This window comes from Myotis davidii, unplaced genomic scaffold (genome assembly GCF_000327345.1).
Source record: "Myotis davidii unplaced genomic scaffold, ASM32734v1 scaffold452, whole genome shotgun sequence".
Lineage (NCBI taxonomy): Eukaryota > Metazoa > Chordata > Mammalia > Chiroptera > Vespertilionidae > Myotis > Myotis davidii.
In genome coordinates this window covers 1489458-1503616 of record NW_006284245.1, presented here as the reverse complement: position 1 = coordinate 1503616, position 14159 = coordinate 1489458, and the positions used below count along the sequence as shown (strand labels likewise).

General features: G+C 38.7%; 1 pseudogene; it reads right to left on the bottom strand.

Moving 5' to 3' along the window:
* The window catches only part of LOC102751927, a 35680-nt pseudogene that overhangs the window by 2514 nt on the left and 19007 nt on the right, over positions 1 to 14159 (bottom strand).

Genomic DNA, 14159 nt, shown 5'->3' with positions numbered 1-14159 from the left:
CGCGGGGTCGGACTCCAGCTTCCCACGACCCCTAGGCGCTCGCGCGTGCGGGTTGCGTAAGCACCCGGCGCCCTCACTTCCTGTCATGTATTTTGACTTTTCGTATCTCAGAACTATACCTGCTATCCTCTTTCTCATGGTTTTTACCTACCATGAAATGTATTGTGGTGACCCACTCTGGAAATACTGTGTTTTTCTTCCTTTTAAGTTTGCCTTCTTTTTTTTTTTATTGAAAAATAAAACATCTCATCATTCAGCTTTACAGAGCCACCTAAGAAAAACGTTGGTTTTCTTATTGTCTGTGGCCATAATAAAATAGTTCTAGGAATGATAGTAAGAAAAGGTCATGACCTTTATGAGTGCATTTAATAGAATGCATTGTTGGCAAAATAAATGTCAGCTTCCTTGGAAGAACACACTCATGCTTTATCTTTTGTGGTACGAATAGAAATAACATTAAGAACACAATTTGCGTATGTTTTGACAAAGCCTCATTTTTAGAACTCTTATTCAGAAGCATCCGAACAAAAGATTGAATAGAGGGAGAGCAGATGCGTGGTCCATATGAGTCCTCCCTGTTCCACGCCCAGGGCAGACATCATCCACTGTCTCTGTCATCCTTCCCACTGAGCATGGGCACAAACTATGTATGATTCTTCTTCATGATTGGAATTTGCTATGAGATAAAAACATCTACTCACAAAGGTCCTTATGCTTTATAATACTTTTTAAACATTCTCATTTGCTTGAAATCTTTCTTAAATTAAGTCGTGCACAAGGGACTGAAATATTTTTCATTTTCTCCAAGTTTTGAGAGACCCTAAAGTTTCCCATGTTTTGTAGATGTAACTTAGCTTTCCCTTTCCTTGTTGGCTTTTCTCTCATTCTATTTCTAAAGAACACAATTTGCGTATGTTTTGACAAAGCCTCATTTTTAGAACTCTTATTCAGAAGCATCCGAACAAAAGATTGAATAGAGGGAGAGCAGATGCGTGGTCCATATGAGTCCTCCCTGTTCCACGCCCAGGGCAGACATCATCCACTGTCTCTGTCATCCTTCCCACTGAGCATGGGCACAAACTATGTATGATTCTTCTTCATGATTGGAATTTGCTGTGAGATAAAACATCTTCTCACAAAGGTCCTTATGCTTTATAAAACTTTTTAAAAATTCTCATCTGCTTGAAATTTTTCTTAAATTAAGAGGTGCACAAGGGACTGAAATATTTTTCATTTTCTCCAAGTTTTGAGAGACCCTAAAGTTTCCCATGTTTTGTAGATGTAACTTAGCTTTCCCTTTCCTTGTTGGTTTTTCTCTCATTCTATTTCTAATACTAAAATATATCCACAGTCCATAATAAAACAGCTTTGAAATTAGAGTTAGGAATGCTTTACCAGAATTTGTGACTATGTTGTCACCTTACATGGAAAGGGACTTTGCGGATGTGATTAAAAATCTTAAAATAGGGAGATTATCCTAATTATCTGGGTGGGTCCAATGTAATCGAGAGAGGTTTTATAAAATAAAAGAGGATGAAAGTAGAGTCACAGAGATCTCAGAAGATGTTGTGCTTCTGGCTTTGAAGATGGAAGAAAGAGCCCTGGTTGGGTAGCTCAGTTGGTTAGAGTGTTGTCCAGATATGCCAAGTCGCAGGTTCAATCCCCGGTCAGGGTGAATACAAGAAGCAACCAATGAATGCATAAATACATGGAACAACAAACTGATGTTTCCCTGTTCCTGTCTCTCTTCCCCTTTCTCTCTAAAATCAATAAATAAAATAAATAAAGAAAACAAAATATAAAAAGATGGAGAAAGGGGACACCAGTCAACAAATGGCTGCCTCTAGAACAATGATGGCAAACCTATGACACTCATTTTTTTGGTTGATTTTTCTTTGTTAAATGGCATTTAAATATATAAAATAAATATCAAAAATATAAGTTTTTGTTTTACTATGGTTTCAAATATCAAAAAATTTCTATATGTGACACGGCACCAGAGTGAAGTTAGAGTTTTTCAAAATGCGGACACGCTGAGCTCAAAAGGTTCGCCATCACTGGTCTAGAAGCTGAAAAGGCAAAGGAATGGGATTCCCCCATCCCACCCCCACCCCAAGAACCTCCAGAAGAAACAGACCAGCTGATACTTTGATTTCAGACTGCTGATCCCCAGAACTGTGAGATAATAAAATTGTGTGCTGTTCTAAGTTGTTCAAATGTTGTACCGCTTAATTTTGCCTTCTTTGTTACATCAGCAACAGGAAACTAATACATCTTTTTATACATTCCAGAGAAAGGAAAAACAGGGGAACATTTGCTCTATACAATCCTTTGTCTGAACCAAAAAACGAATCCTTTCAAGATTTCCTGGATTTTTTTAAAGTTCCCCTCAGTATGTTGCATGGTGCTGAGAAGTATTATCTTTATTGATTGTATACAAACAGTACATTTTTCTTCCTGACTTCAAGAAAAAGTTTTGTGAAAGTTGGAAACCAACACGCTCAAGACAAAGCAAATTAGTACCTCAACAGCAAGCAAAAGAGAATAAAGGCTACAAAGAGTTAAAATGTCCACAGTCAGAAGATATTCTTAATAATGATGTCATTATCATTTTAAAAACAAACATTTGATCTAGTTTCATTTTTACAGCCTGGGAGTGTTTGAAGCTCAGAAGAGAGGGCACCCCACATGAGTGTCTACCCACAACACAATTGTCACTAGCAAATACTCAGAACGTTTCTAAAATTCTTGGCCTTTCCAACATAGCAGCTTGGGCTCAGAGCTCTAGTATCAGTTCTAAAAGCTACGGAAAATAAGACAACTGAAATATCATATGAGAAGGATGTCAATATCAAATGCTGACCCAGGCCTTCCCGGAGCCTCTTTTATTGTGTGTCTCAGCTGTTTTCACATAGACAAAGACTGGTTAGAGATGAACTTTTTTTTTTTAATCAGATTCAGTGAAAGATAAAAAATCTATTACTTTTCAGCCCAGAAAGTCCTGGAAGAGCTTATCTTTATCCTCTCCTTGTTGTGACAGGCTTTGTCATTCTGCTGTCACGTCAAACCATAACTTCTGGCTGAGATGAACTGGTTGGCCATGGTTCAGGTACATTAATACAATGTACAGTCTCACTGTTTATTCAGTGGTAGTGAGCCACAACTCTAGAATATATGAAAGGACTAAAAAAAAAAAAAAAAGATTGAATTAGAACCATTTCTCACATATCTGATATGACCCGTATTTATAGAAACTCCATTATCCAGGTTTATCCCATAATTCATAAATTCACTGTGAGTAGTTGGCCTACTCTTCATGTTGTCTCCTCACTTTCCCTGAAGGAATCCTTTAGTTGAGTATTTTTCAAATGTGAAAATAGATCCTAATCAACCTTCCATTACATAACAATCAGGGATGTAAAGCGTTTGCTCCTTGTTGAGCAAGAGCTGCTGGTCCTTAACTATTAAGATTATTTATTAAAGGCCACACTGGTTGGTGGCTTCTGTAAATAGGAGTTGTACGATTCTTGTGTGTCACTGGCTCATTCATATTATTGGCCTCTGGAGCATATGAAACAAGATCCTTGGTTGTGTTTGCTAAGAAGGTGGCTTTATTTGGAAGGTAGCATGCCTCAAGACTCAACAGGAGAAGTGCATGCTAACTTGGACCCCATAAGGTGTTCATTGAATTTGTAAACCTTCTATGTAGCATCTGCACACACCAACTGCACTGCATCCGAGTAAAGAGGAAAGGCCAGCTTTGTACCTGTTAGGAGCGTGGGCTTAGCCTTGATGGCCAGCCCAGCAAGCTCTGATGTACGTCACATACATAAAGCAATACCTGAGGCTCCCCCTGCAACACAAAGCTTGATACAGGATTTTTCATCTTCTCAGGTCTTTCATCCAATGAAAACTCCAGGCTTGAAACAAAAATTGCTGCTGGAATGTTAGGATGTGTCCGGCTGTATCTACAGGGAGAAGGCTGCAAACCAACTGTAATCTCAGTTACTCATCTAAGTGGGAAAGCGATACTAGTTTTACTGGGAAAACAAATAAAATCCTGCATGGCCTATGTTTTTCTTGCAATTAGTCAATTTACTTGAATTTGAGTATCCAGGAACTTAAGAAGCATCTTCAGAACTATACCTCCTTTGTGCTAAACATAGTATGTCTAACAAGGCCCAACCCCACAGACTTTAATAAGAACTAAATAAGGTCAATGTCTGTGAAACAAACTACACTAGCATGTTGAAATTCTATTCACATTGATGGTAATCTGTCACCTAATTTCTAATAAAGACTGTTTTGTTTCTTATTAAATTGTCACAAAAACTAATGCATAGTGGCTTGCTTTGAAGATCTTTTATATTTCACACATCTAAACATAAGCAATACTTGTCTTTCTAACAAGATTTATTATAAAGTTATGTATAAAAAGGATTTGTTTTTATAAAATAATATTCTTGAAGGATAACAATAATCAGAGGCCAAAAAAATTCAGGGCAGGGTGTCTTCCCATTAAGAATTAACTTTTATGGTGTTTCTTTATGAGTCTCTATGGGAATTACTCAATCTTTGGCAATACTAGCTTGGTGGGTAAAAAAATCTTCCCATTAAGGACCTGCCAGAAAGCTACCAAAACCAGGAGGGGTGGATTCTGACAGCTAATTTTTACAGATAAAACCTACTCTTCTATAGAAAACACAAAAGGTTTTTTATTTTTTAACCCAATGATTTTGTTTTGATTAAATTGTATAGGATTAAAATGTATATCAATTATTTTTTCCTAATTTTAGAGAAACGTACAGATGGAACAGTGAAGTTGGTGGAGTCTCTCTCCACTCCTGGTATCAATAATGATGTTTATTTACCTCTTAACAGACTTTGGAGTCTACTAATTTCCTTCCATCTTAGTCATTGCAGAAAAACGTGTTATTATTTTTAGATGGTTTTCTGGCCCTTTTTAGTAGAATGTGGAGATGGATGCAGGCTCCCCCTGCAATATAAAGCTTGATACAGGATTGTTCATCTTCTCAGATCTTTCATCCACTGAAAACTCCAGGCTTTGAAACAAAAATTGCTGCTGGAATGTTAGGATGTGTCCAGCTGTATCTACAGTCAGTATGTGTTCATACTGCTGTCTTATATACATTGCCTCAATTTAAAAAAATCTGTAATATTAAATCCAAATACAGAAGCACATTTTTTTTTGGTGGCAAGATAATACAATGAAACATGTTTAAGAAATCTCTTGCAAAATCTGTCCTTTGGGATTCAGGGAAAACAAGGCAACATTAGACTTTAGAAGTTATAGTTTCCCTTGTAAAGATGAATAAAGAGGGAGCCTGGTAAACATACTCAATACTGTGAGGCAGGAAACACATTCCCCTCAGACGTTACTCTGACCTTTTTCTATCATGTTGCTTGATCTGCACAAGCCCTCAGATACCGCGCCAGTTGGCATCCTACTGAAACCTTGTGTACTTGTTGTGAAAGGGACAATACCACCAGACTTCAAGGCAGTAGACCAAATAGCTGAGTCACAAAGGCCTCTAGAGTGGGGAGGGTTGTATGTGTCCCTAGAGAAAAATCACCTCCTAAACCAGGAATGAGCGTCCTCTGACAATAATGCCAATTTGCCCTTCCACACATGCTAAGTCACTTTTTTTAATAAAAAGGTGAACACTTAAGGGGCCCACCGCTTTGGGTGTAATGGGAACTGTCCTGTTCATTACAGGATGGTCAGCAACATCCCTGGCCTCTCTTGACTAGATGCCTGTAGAATCATCCAAGTTGTGACAACTCATCTTGTTTCCAGATATTGCCAAGTCCTCTGGGGGCAAAAGTGCCTCCAGCTGAGAACCACTTTTCTCAAGCACAAGCAGAAACATGCCAGGAGTCATGAGCCCTGGTCTGGGAGCTGGCGTACATCACTTCCTCTTCATTCTATTGGCCAAGACCAGTTGCATGAAGAATGAGTCAAGAGGAGGGGCGGCCATCTGTTTGTGGCAGTGACGTGGGAGGGGATACGATTACTGGGAAGTAAGAAGACCTGGATTATTAAAACAATAAATCTTCCTTAATAGCTATGAGTTCAAGAGCTTCACTCTGGTACAGACCCTCTTCCAAGGCTATAATAATGTTTTTCATTATTTGTGATGTTATTAGAACAAGCTCCCAGGACTTAGATCCTGTTACTATGACTACTTCCCCTTTGGTCTGATTATTTGAAGTGCCTCTTAGACATAATAGGTATCACATAAATAAAATAACAGTACCTTTATGCTTTATATATTGGGGTTTTCCAGTATAACTCACAAGGATTCCAATCTAAAAATTCTTTATACTGTAATGTTAAGTTCTATAAATGATAATAGTTATGTCATGCCTTAAAAGGTATATTCACACATAACCTTCACACATCTATATATATAAAAGCCTAATATGCAAATTGTCCCCTCAGGAGTTTGACTGGGAGACCGGGAGTTTGATAGCTCGCTATGATGTACGCTGACCACCAGGGGTGGTGTGGAACAAAGGAAGGCTCCAGCCAGCATATGGGGAAGGGAGGCCCCAGCCAGTAGCCGGCAGCTGGGGAAGAAAGACCCTAGCCAGCAATCAGAGAGCCCCCGATCAACCCTGATTGCCGGCCAGGCCTAGGGACCCTACACATGCATGAATTTCATTCACTGGGCCTCTAGTGTACATATAAAGAGAGAACATAGAATAACTGCTTGATGTAAAATAATACAAATGCAACACCTATGCTCTCTGAATGAGAATTGTATGCATGTGAGGTACACATTAAGTAAGTAACACAGTTGAAGATCTAATTCTTTTCAATTGAGAATACAGGTTGTGGATGTTGGTAAATACTTTTTTAAAAAGAGAAACAACTGATTTGTTAGAGGGGAAAAACACAAGGAAGCTAATTTTGTCTTCTATATTTAGGTAACTTTGAGCAAAATCATTTAATCCGTGTTTCAGTTTATTCAGCCACCACGTATATTTGGCTGCATTATATGAAGTTGCCAATATTCAATTATTGGGGATTCTTTTCTCTTTAAACAGCAATTTCATGTGATTTAATACAACAGATGATGTCAGTCCTACAATGATTTTCAGAGGGGTAAAAGAGTCAATATTAGCTGATTTTGAGTCAAACTAAGACATATATATATATATGTAAACATGGGGAGAAATACAGAAATTATGACACTCTATCAGGACATTCTCTCAGCAATGGAACCACAGCATTTTCCAGAAAGCATCTGCTCCTTTTTAATAACTTTGGTCAAATTCCAAATGACAAAAATGAGATCACACAAAAATTAGAGAGTTGCTGGAAACAGCTGAAGGTGGCAAGAAGATGGAAAAAGTGTAAAAGAAAAGAAAATTTTCTTTAAAAACAGAATGAAGAATAGAACAAAAGATTAAAAATGAAGTCAGGGTCTCTTCTGAAATATTCGTGTGTGGGGGATGGATGACTCTATGTTTTGGATTCTCTAAAGCAATCAACCCTAGAAATAAACACAATTAAAATGCTGCCTTTTGAAGCTGGATAAAAAAATGAGTCATGTTCTGAGGCAAGTTTCCTAAAAAGAGAACTTCAAAAGAAGGAGGTGTTAAAGAGATAATATGAGCACAAGTTGTCATTAAATTCCTTAATTATGAGAGAGAATGGCTCAATTGTGACTCAGTTCCTATACTCAGTTTTATGAGTACAAAATAAACAGAATCCTTTTTTAAAGAGCAGTAAAAAAGTGAAAACACTGTAATACTTAGATTAGTGTTTCCAAAACCCAATTAAGCATGAGAATTACTATCTTAACATAAAAAATAAAGTACAGAAACCACACCCCAGTTGACAAAATTAGAATCTCTAAGCTTGAGGTTTGTTTTCCCCCCACAAAAATCCACAATTTGTTTTAATCACTTAAGTTAAGAAAAAGCTCAGTTAAACCTTACGAGCCGTTCTTTTTCATTTATTTTAACTGATCTTCTTTCCACATACCAGAGGCCATCTTTTTCCAGATTCTTTTGCCTATTCTCGCCGTGGTGGTTAGTAACTATTCATCTTGCCAAAACAGAACACGAGAGAGTGGGGTGGCGTACACAACAGAACTCATCTTCTCACAGCTCCGGAGGCTGGAAGTCAGGGGGCAGCCTGGTCGGTTTCTGGGGAGGACTGGCTTGTGGAGAGCCAGCCAGCTTCCCACGATGTCCTCAAATGGCCTTTTCTCTGCGCTTGGAGAGACACAGAGAGAGGGGCTGAGGTTGCTCTTTGGTGTCTCGTCTCATAAAAACACCTCTCTTCTGAGAGTGAAGTCTCATCCTTAAGATCTTATTTCGTCTTAATTACTTCCTGAGAAGCCCCATCTCCAAACTCAGCTGCACAGGGGGATGTGGGGACACAAACATTCAGGCCAACATAATAGCCAATTACTTCGCTCAGAAGAATTAATCTAATTGGTTTCAAGATGTTTTAGAGTATCATTTAAGATGGAGAAAAATACCTTAATCCAAAATGAACTGTGTTTATATAATTTGTCTAAAGTGCACATGTATCCAGAACATTATACAATGCCTCAAACATTCAGTAAGTGGTTGTGTATTAAATATATTTCTTCTCCTTAGGGGACCAAGGAAAATACTTACAATGTCGCTCCCTGAAACAGTGGCCTGGTTCTCTAGCCTCCTGGGCAGAAGGTGGGATTGATGTGTTCCTTATAAAGAAACCTGGCTGGTGTGGCTCAGGTGCTTGGGTGTCGCCCTGTGCACCAAAATGTTGTTGGTTCTATTCCTGATCAGGGCACATGCCCTCCTGATCCCCTGTAGGGGACATGCAGGAGGCGGCCAATTGATGTTAAGCTCTGACACCGATGTTTTTCTCTCTCTCCCTCTCCCTTCCTTCCTCTCTAAAAAATATTCAATAAAAATATTTAAAATAAAAGGAAGAAAAAAAGGAAGAAAGGAAGAAAGGAAGAAAGAAAGACAGCTGAGGAAAGGACATGTGGAGATGAATATGCATTGGAAGAAGTCCCCATTTACAGAGGCAATATTTTTATAAGTAATTTACAAACACAAGTTATTAAATTTTTTCTTTTTTAGAAAGAAAAAGATCTGCTGGATTTAAGCCGTTCATGCTGTCTTCCTGATTAATTCCAGATCAGATTGGATAAGAAAGATTGGATACTGGTTGAATCAAAGAAAATAAATCTCAACATTAGTCACAGCAATTTCTAGGACTTTACTTGAAGAAGATACTCAGACATGAGGTTTGATCAAAGACACAGGTAAAGGGTGGTCACCAGAGAGCATGGTCCTCCCTCATGTCGTTCTCCTCTCTCAGCTCCTCTCTGTCAGTTGTTCTGTTTCGTTCCTTGTCCTCTCTCTCCTCTTGCCTTGTGGGCTTTACAAACAAAAAAATAAACTTCTGCCGAAAAACCTGTGCACATTTCCACAGCTTCAGCAAGCTTCCCTGAAAAGTTGACTTACAAAAACATGATAGCAATGAGCTATTCAAAAGACATGATATGAAACCACCACGCAGGAAGCGGGGGTCATCGGAAGCTTAGAGAGTTCAACACATTTCTGAAGAAAGACATCAGGTGGAGCCGAGACAGGGGAGGAGGCCCGGTGCAGACGTCCAGTGGGCAGCTCCGCTGAGCGCCCAGCCCGCGGCCAGCCCGCGGCCAGCATCAGTCACCGCCTTATGAATGGAGCCTGCAGCTGAAACCTGCTGTAGCAGCACTGGAGCCCCCAGGTGAGGACCACCCACCAGGTCTTTCCAAAGTCCCAGTTTGCAAAATTGGAAGATTGTTTTTAAGGAAGTAAGTTTGGGGGTGATTTCTTACATAATTACAGTAACTGAGAAAGAAGAGCATCCATCTTCCTATTAAGGGGAGTCCCATAAAGACAGAAGAGAGAAAACAGAAGACAAAATTGTTTTTTAAATTAGGACAAGAATATGATAAAGTTCACCAGTTTTCAAGAGAAAAAATAACCGCTCTATTAAACAGGCCCACTGAGTGCTAAGCAAGTTGAATGAAAACAGACGTGAAATATATATTTAGTGAAATTTCAGGACATCAATATTTCCACTTCCGTATTGGTCAGCTAAGTTACCAGGGGCTAGAGGGCGAAGTCAGGCAGCTACTCCCATCCCCCTCTACCAAAAATGACCTGGTTAATTTTTTAAAATATTCTATGGTGTAGATACACACACTTACATATCCGATTGCTATACATTCATTAGACATTATGATTTAGAAACAAATTATGATTTAGCCCTATATTTCCTGACATAGAAAAAAACGGTCACAAAATATTATTGAGAGAAAAAAGCTGATTACAGAAGAGCTTGTGAAAAAGTTGTCAGACAGTTTGCAAAAGGAAAATCAAAATTTGCTAGATCAGGTGATAAAATAAAGAACAAATAGGCTTAGTGGTCAAATAGAACTGCAGTGATTAGGAATATGACAATTTCTAGACTGCCATTCACAATAAAACACTGATAAGAGAACCGGCCCAGATGGGTAAATCAAGCCCCTTCCCTATAACTGCTTGTTAGAAACAAACATTAATTAGCTTAATTCTTCACTCTAGTTAGCAATGCATTGAAAATGAGTTATTCATTTCTTGTAACACACAAATGCAAATTTTTTCATTGCTTTTTCTACATGAGTCAGAGATTAAATTGCTGATAATGCAGTTCCTATTCTGTCATTTATGCCATCGAGTTTTACTCTTAATAGTAAGTTTATAACACACACTAGAATCTAAGTAAAACAAAGGAAATGGAACAGAAAGTAAAGATTAACAGAGAAATGACAGGTCAGGTATAATTTACTGTCTGCTGTTTAAAGTTTGTGAACTGTGTCAAAGTATGAGTATTGACCTCTAACCTTACCTTCTTACTCAATCACTGCAGGCGCTTGTGGGAGGCAACCAATTGATGTGTCACATCAGTGTTTCTCTCTGTCTCTATCCCTCCCTTCCACTCTTTCTAAAAATTAATGGGAAAAATTTCCTCAGGTGAGGATTAACAACAAAACAAAAAACTTTTGTATATAATAAGGTAAATGCATTATCTTACATAATAATAAGTCCCAAAGTAGCATCAATTATATCAGCATTTTAATATCAAGACTGTTCTTGACAACCTTAGGCTCACCTCTCATTTTATTAGGAGGACTATTGTATCTCCAGCCATTGTGTCCCCATATAACAAAGTACAAATTAAGAAAACACACACAGAAAAAAGCAAAAACACATGCTGTCCTAAGTATCTTTTTTTCCCTAAGTATCTTTTTGAGTGAAGATAACTTTCCCAGGAAACTTCTCCCCTGTGATAGCTCTCAGAATTTCATGCCATGCCCAGTCTAGCAAGGACAATGAAACTATATGTTGGCTTAAAGTATTTATTTCACTCCTTAAAATACATGAATCCCCCAATAGCTGAATAAAACTAGAGTTCTGACCACCAGAAAGATGAATGTAAATGTGTTTTAGGGGAGCTATACCATCAGGGCCTGACACAATCATTAAAAAATTAATGGCTTAGAATTACCACATCAGCTCCTTGGTGGGGCTAAAATAATCCCTTATTACTAACAAAAGATCTATGTATTTTCAAAACTCTGTGGGAGGGAATGTTGAAGTGGAAGATCTCTTGAAAATTCTGTATTTGTTCAAAATTATTTTTAGTGGCATATAATAAATTTTAAATAGCTTTTTTTTTTCACACTCCAAAGACAAATCAGCACTTAAACTATTTGTTTATCCTCCTGATGTCTAATACTAATTGGAATTATGTGATGTTTTAAAATATAACCATGCATTAACCTGAGGTGGGTGAAAATGCAACCAATGAAAGTTCACTTTTGGAATATTCTTTTGGGTACTGAATGCATCCAGCAGGTCGAAGATATAGTCAGGACAAATATAAAGAGGGCCAAGAGAATCTGATGAGTATGTTTTAGACAGTATACGGAAAACTACAAAAGTTCTCCATGAGAAAATCTGAAGAAAAAGACCAGCAGATATGTCAGACAAATTTTTAGAAAGCAAATAAATTCCAAAACTGCAAGGTATTGGAATTGCTGACAACAAAGATGAACATACCGTCAAATCTGGGACTATTTCCATGTTTCAGCCCAAATCCTAGATTATAAAGCAGCAAATCTGTAATCCAGCCCCATCCCAGACACCAACAGAGCAGAAGGATAAGGTGATAAAGTCTCCACACTCAGTCAGCTGGGCAGAGCCAGGCAGGTGGCATCTCACCAACTTCTGGAGACGAGGGTCACCTTTCCTCTATGGGACAGACAGGTTGGAAGATCCAAAACCCATCGGGTGACAAGAGGACCTGAAAAGACCAATGTCAACACCTCTTCTTGCATCAATTGCATGGAAATGTGAACAGGCCCTCCTGACTCCTTCCGGAGACCGGGGTTGGAGAATAGGAGGATGTACTACATGTCTTGTTTTGACCACAGTAACCCAAATAAGTGGGTTTCTCCTCTTCTATATTTACTTCTTCAAATATAAACTGCTTTTTTAATTCCCCAAACGAAGCTGTTGATTTGGAATGGCTATATCTGGACAGCTGCTCTGACCCTGCATTTTTCTTCACATTGCATTCCTCATGCCATTGGATCGAGTGCCTATCTTTGCAAAGCCTTGTGACTAGCACACGATTAGCAGTAGGTGGAGGGGGATGGGTAAAACACCTCGTCTGTCTTCAGGGAGCTTTAAATAATGCACAGGAAGCTGTATGTTTCTGCTACTAGAAAGCGTTCCACAGAGAAGACAAAGTCTCAATATCCCTAGTTTAACTTCAGATCGACCTTAAATGTGATGAAGTATTTCATCACTTCCTTTGTCCAAATAAAATACGTAATTCCTGGGGTTGGCATAGGAGAGATTGCCTTTTCAGGTGTATTGCTTCTTTTTCCTCTTTTCTGAAAAGTAGTTTCAAAGAATCATCAGATTTCCAAATTTTAAGAAGTCTCACCCAGATCCATTGAATTAATTTGTCCTTTGAAGGCATAAGTTTTTTAACCAGGACACAGCACTCTGAAGTCACCCTGAGGACAGGAACCAGTGGCTCCTGGCTGATCAGAGCTGGAAACCATCTGCTTCCCCAGCTCTTCATGTTGCTATACCCCCAAGACACTTTCTAGTTTTCTGGTCAGAGGGGACAAATTCTTCTTTAGATTCCAACATTCCTCCCACACAGTCCACATGCTTCCAAAATGCCATCTGTGCAATGCAGACATTATTAAAATGGCTCATCAAGTGTGGTGGGAAAGGGAAGTTGGAATCCCAACTCTGGTTCCTGGCTAGCGGGAGTGTGGACATCAACTCCACCCACTGTTTTAACAGATATCACAGTGCGCCGCTCCCCCCCCGCCACACACACACACACACAATTCACCCCACACTGTCCATTTTGAGTTCACTGATTCAGGAGAGACATCTACTTACCTTTCACCCAGTCATCCTTCCTTCTCTCCAAACATCTTCCCTCCTTACATATATGTGTTTGTTATAATATGTGCTCAAATTATTCCTGAACTCTCACTCATTTTTTAAAGAACATGCCATACAGCATACTGCATGGACATTTATTACTAAATAATAAACTTCTAAGAAATTCTAAGTACTCTACAGAGCTGAACAGAACTCTGTGTAATAAAAAGTTAACTTGTAGCTCATTTGGGATTCAGTGTTGAACTGACTGGGAATGACATTCATTCTCCACAGATTCTCTTCCCATTGGTCAGCTTATTATAAATGACCATAAAGAGAACTTTCAGTGGAAAACTCATCTAGCCAGCTCTGCGCTGGGTACTTTTTTTAAGTAAACATGTAAATAAATGTAAATCATCCTCCCTCTTCTGGGAGGTTGTAAATAATGGAATGTTTCAGTTGCATGCTTCTTCAGCATTAAATTCATCCTAAAGAAAAGCTCAAATACCAACGGCATATTTCACAGGCCTAGAACGAACTCTCCAAAAATTCTGGAATAAAAAAAAGACCCCGAATAGCTGCAGCGATCCCAAGAAAGAACAAAGTAGGTGGGATCTCAATACCAGATATCAAGCTATATTACAAAGCCACTGTTCTCAAAACTGCCTGGTACTGGCACAAGA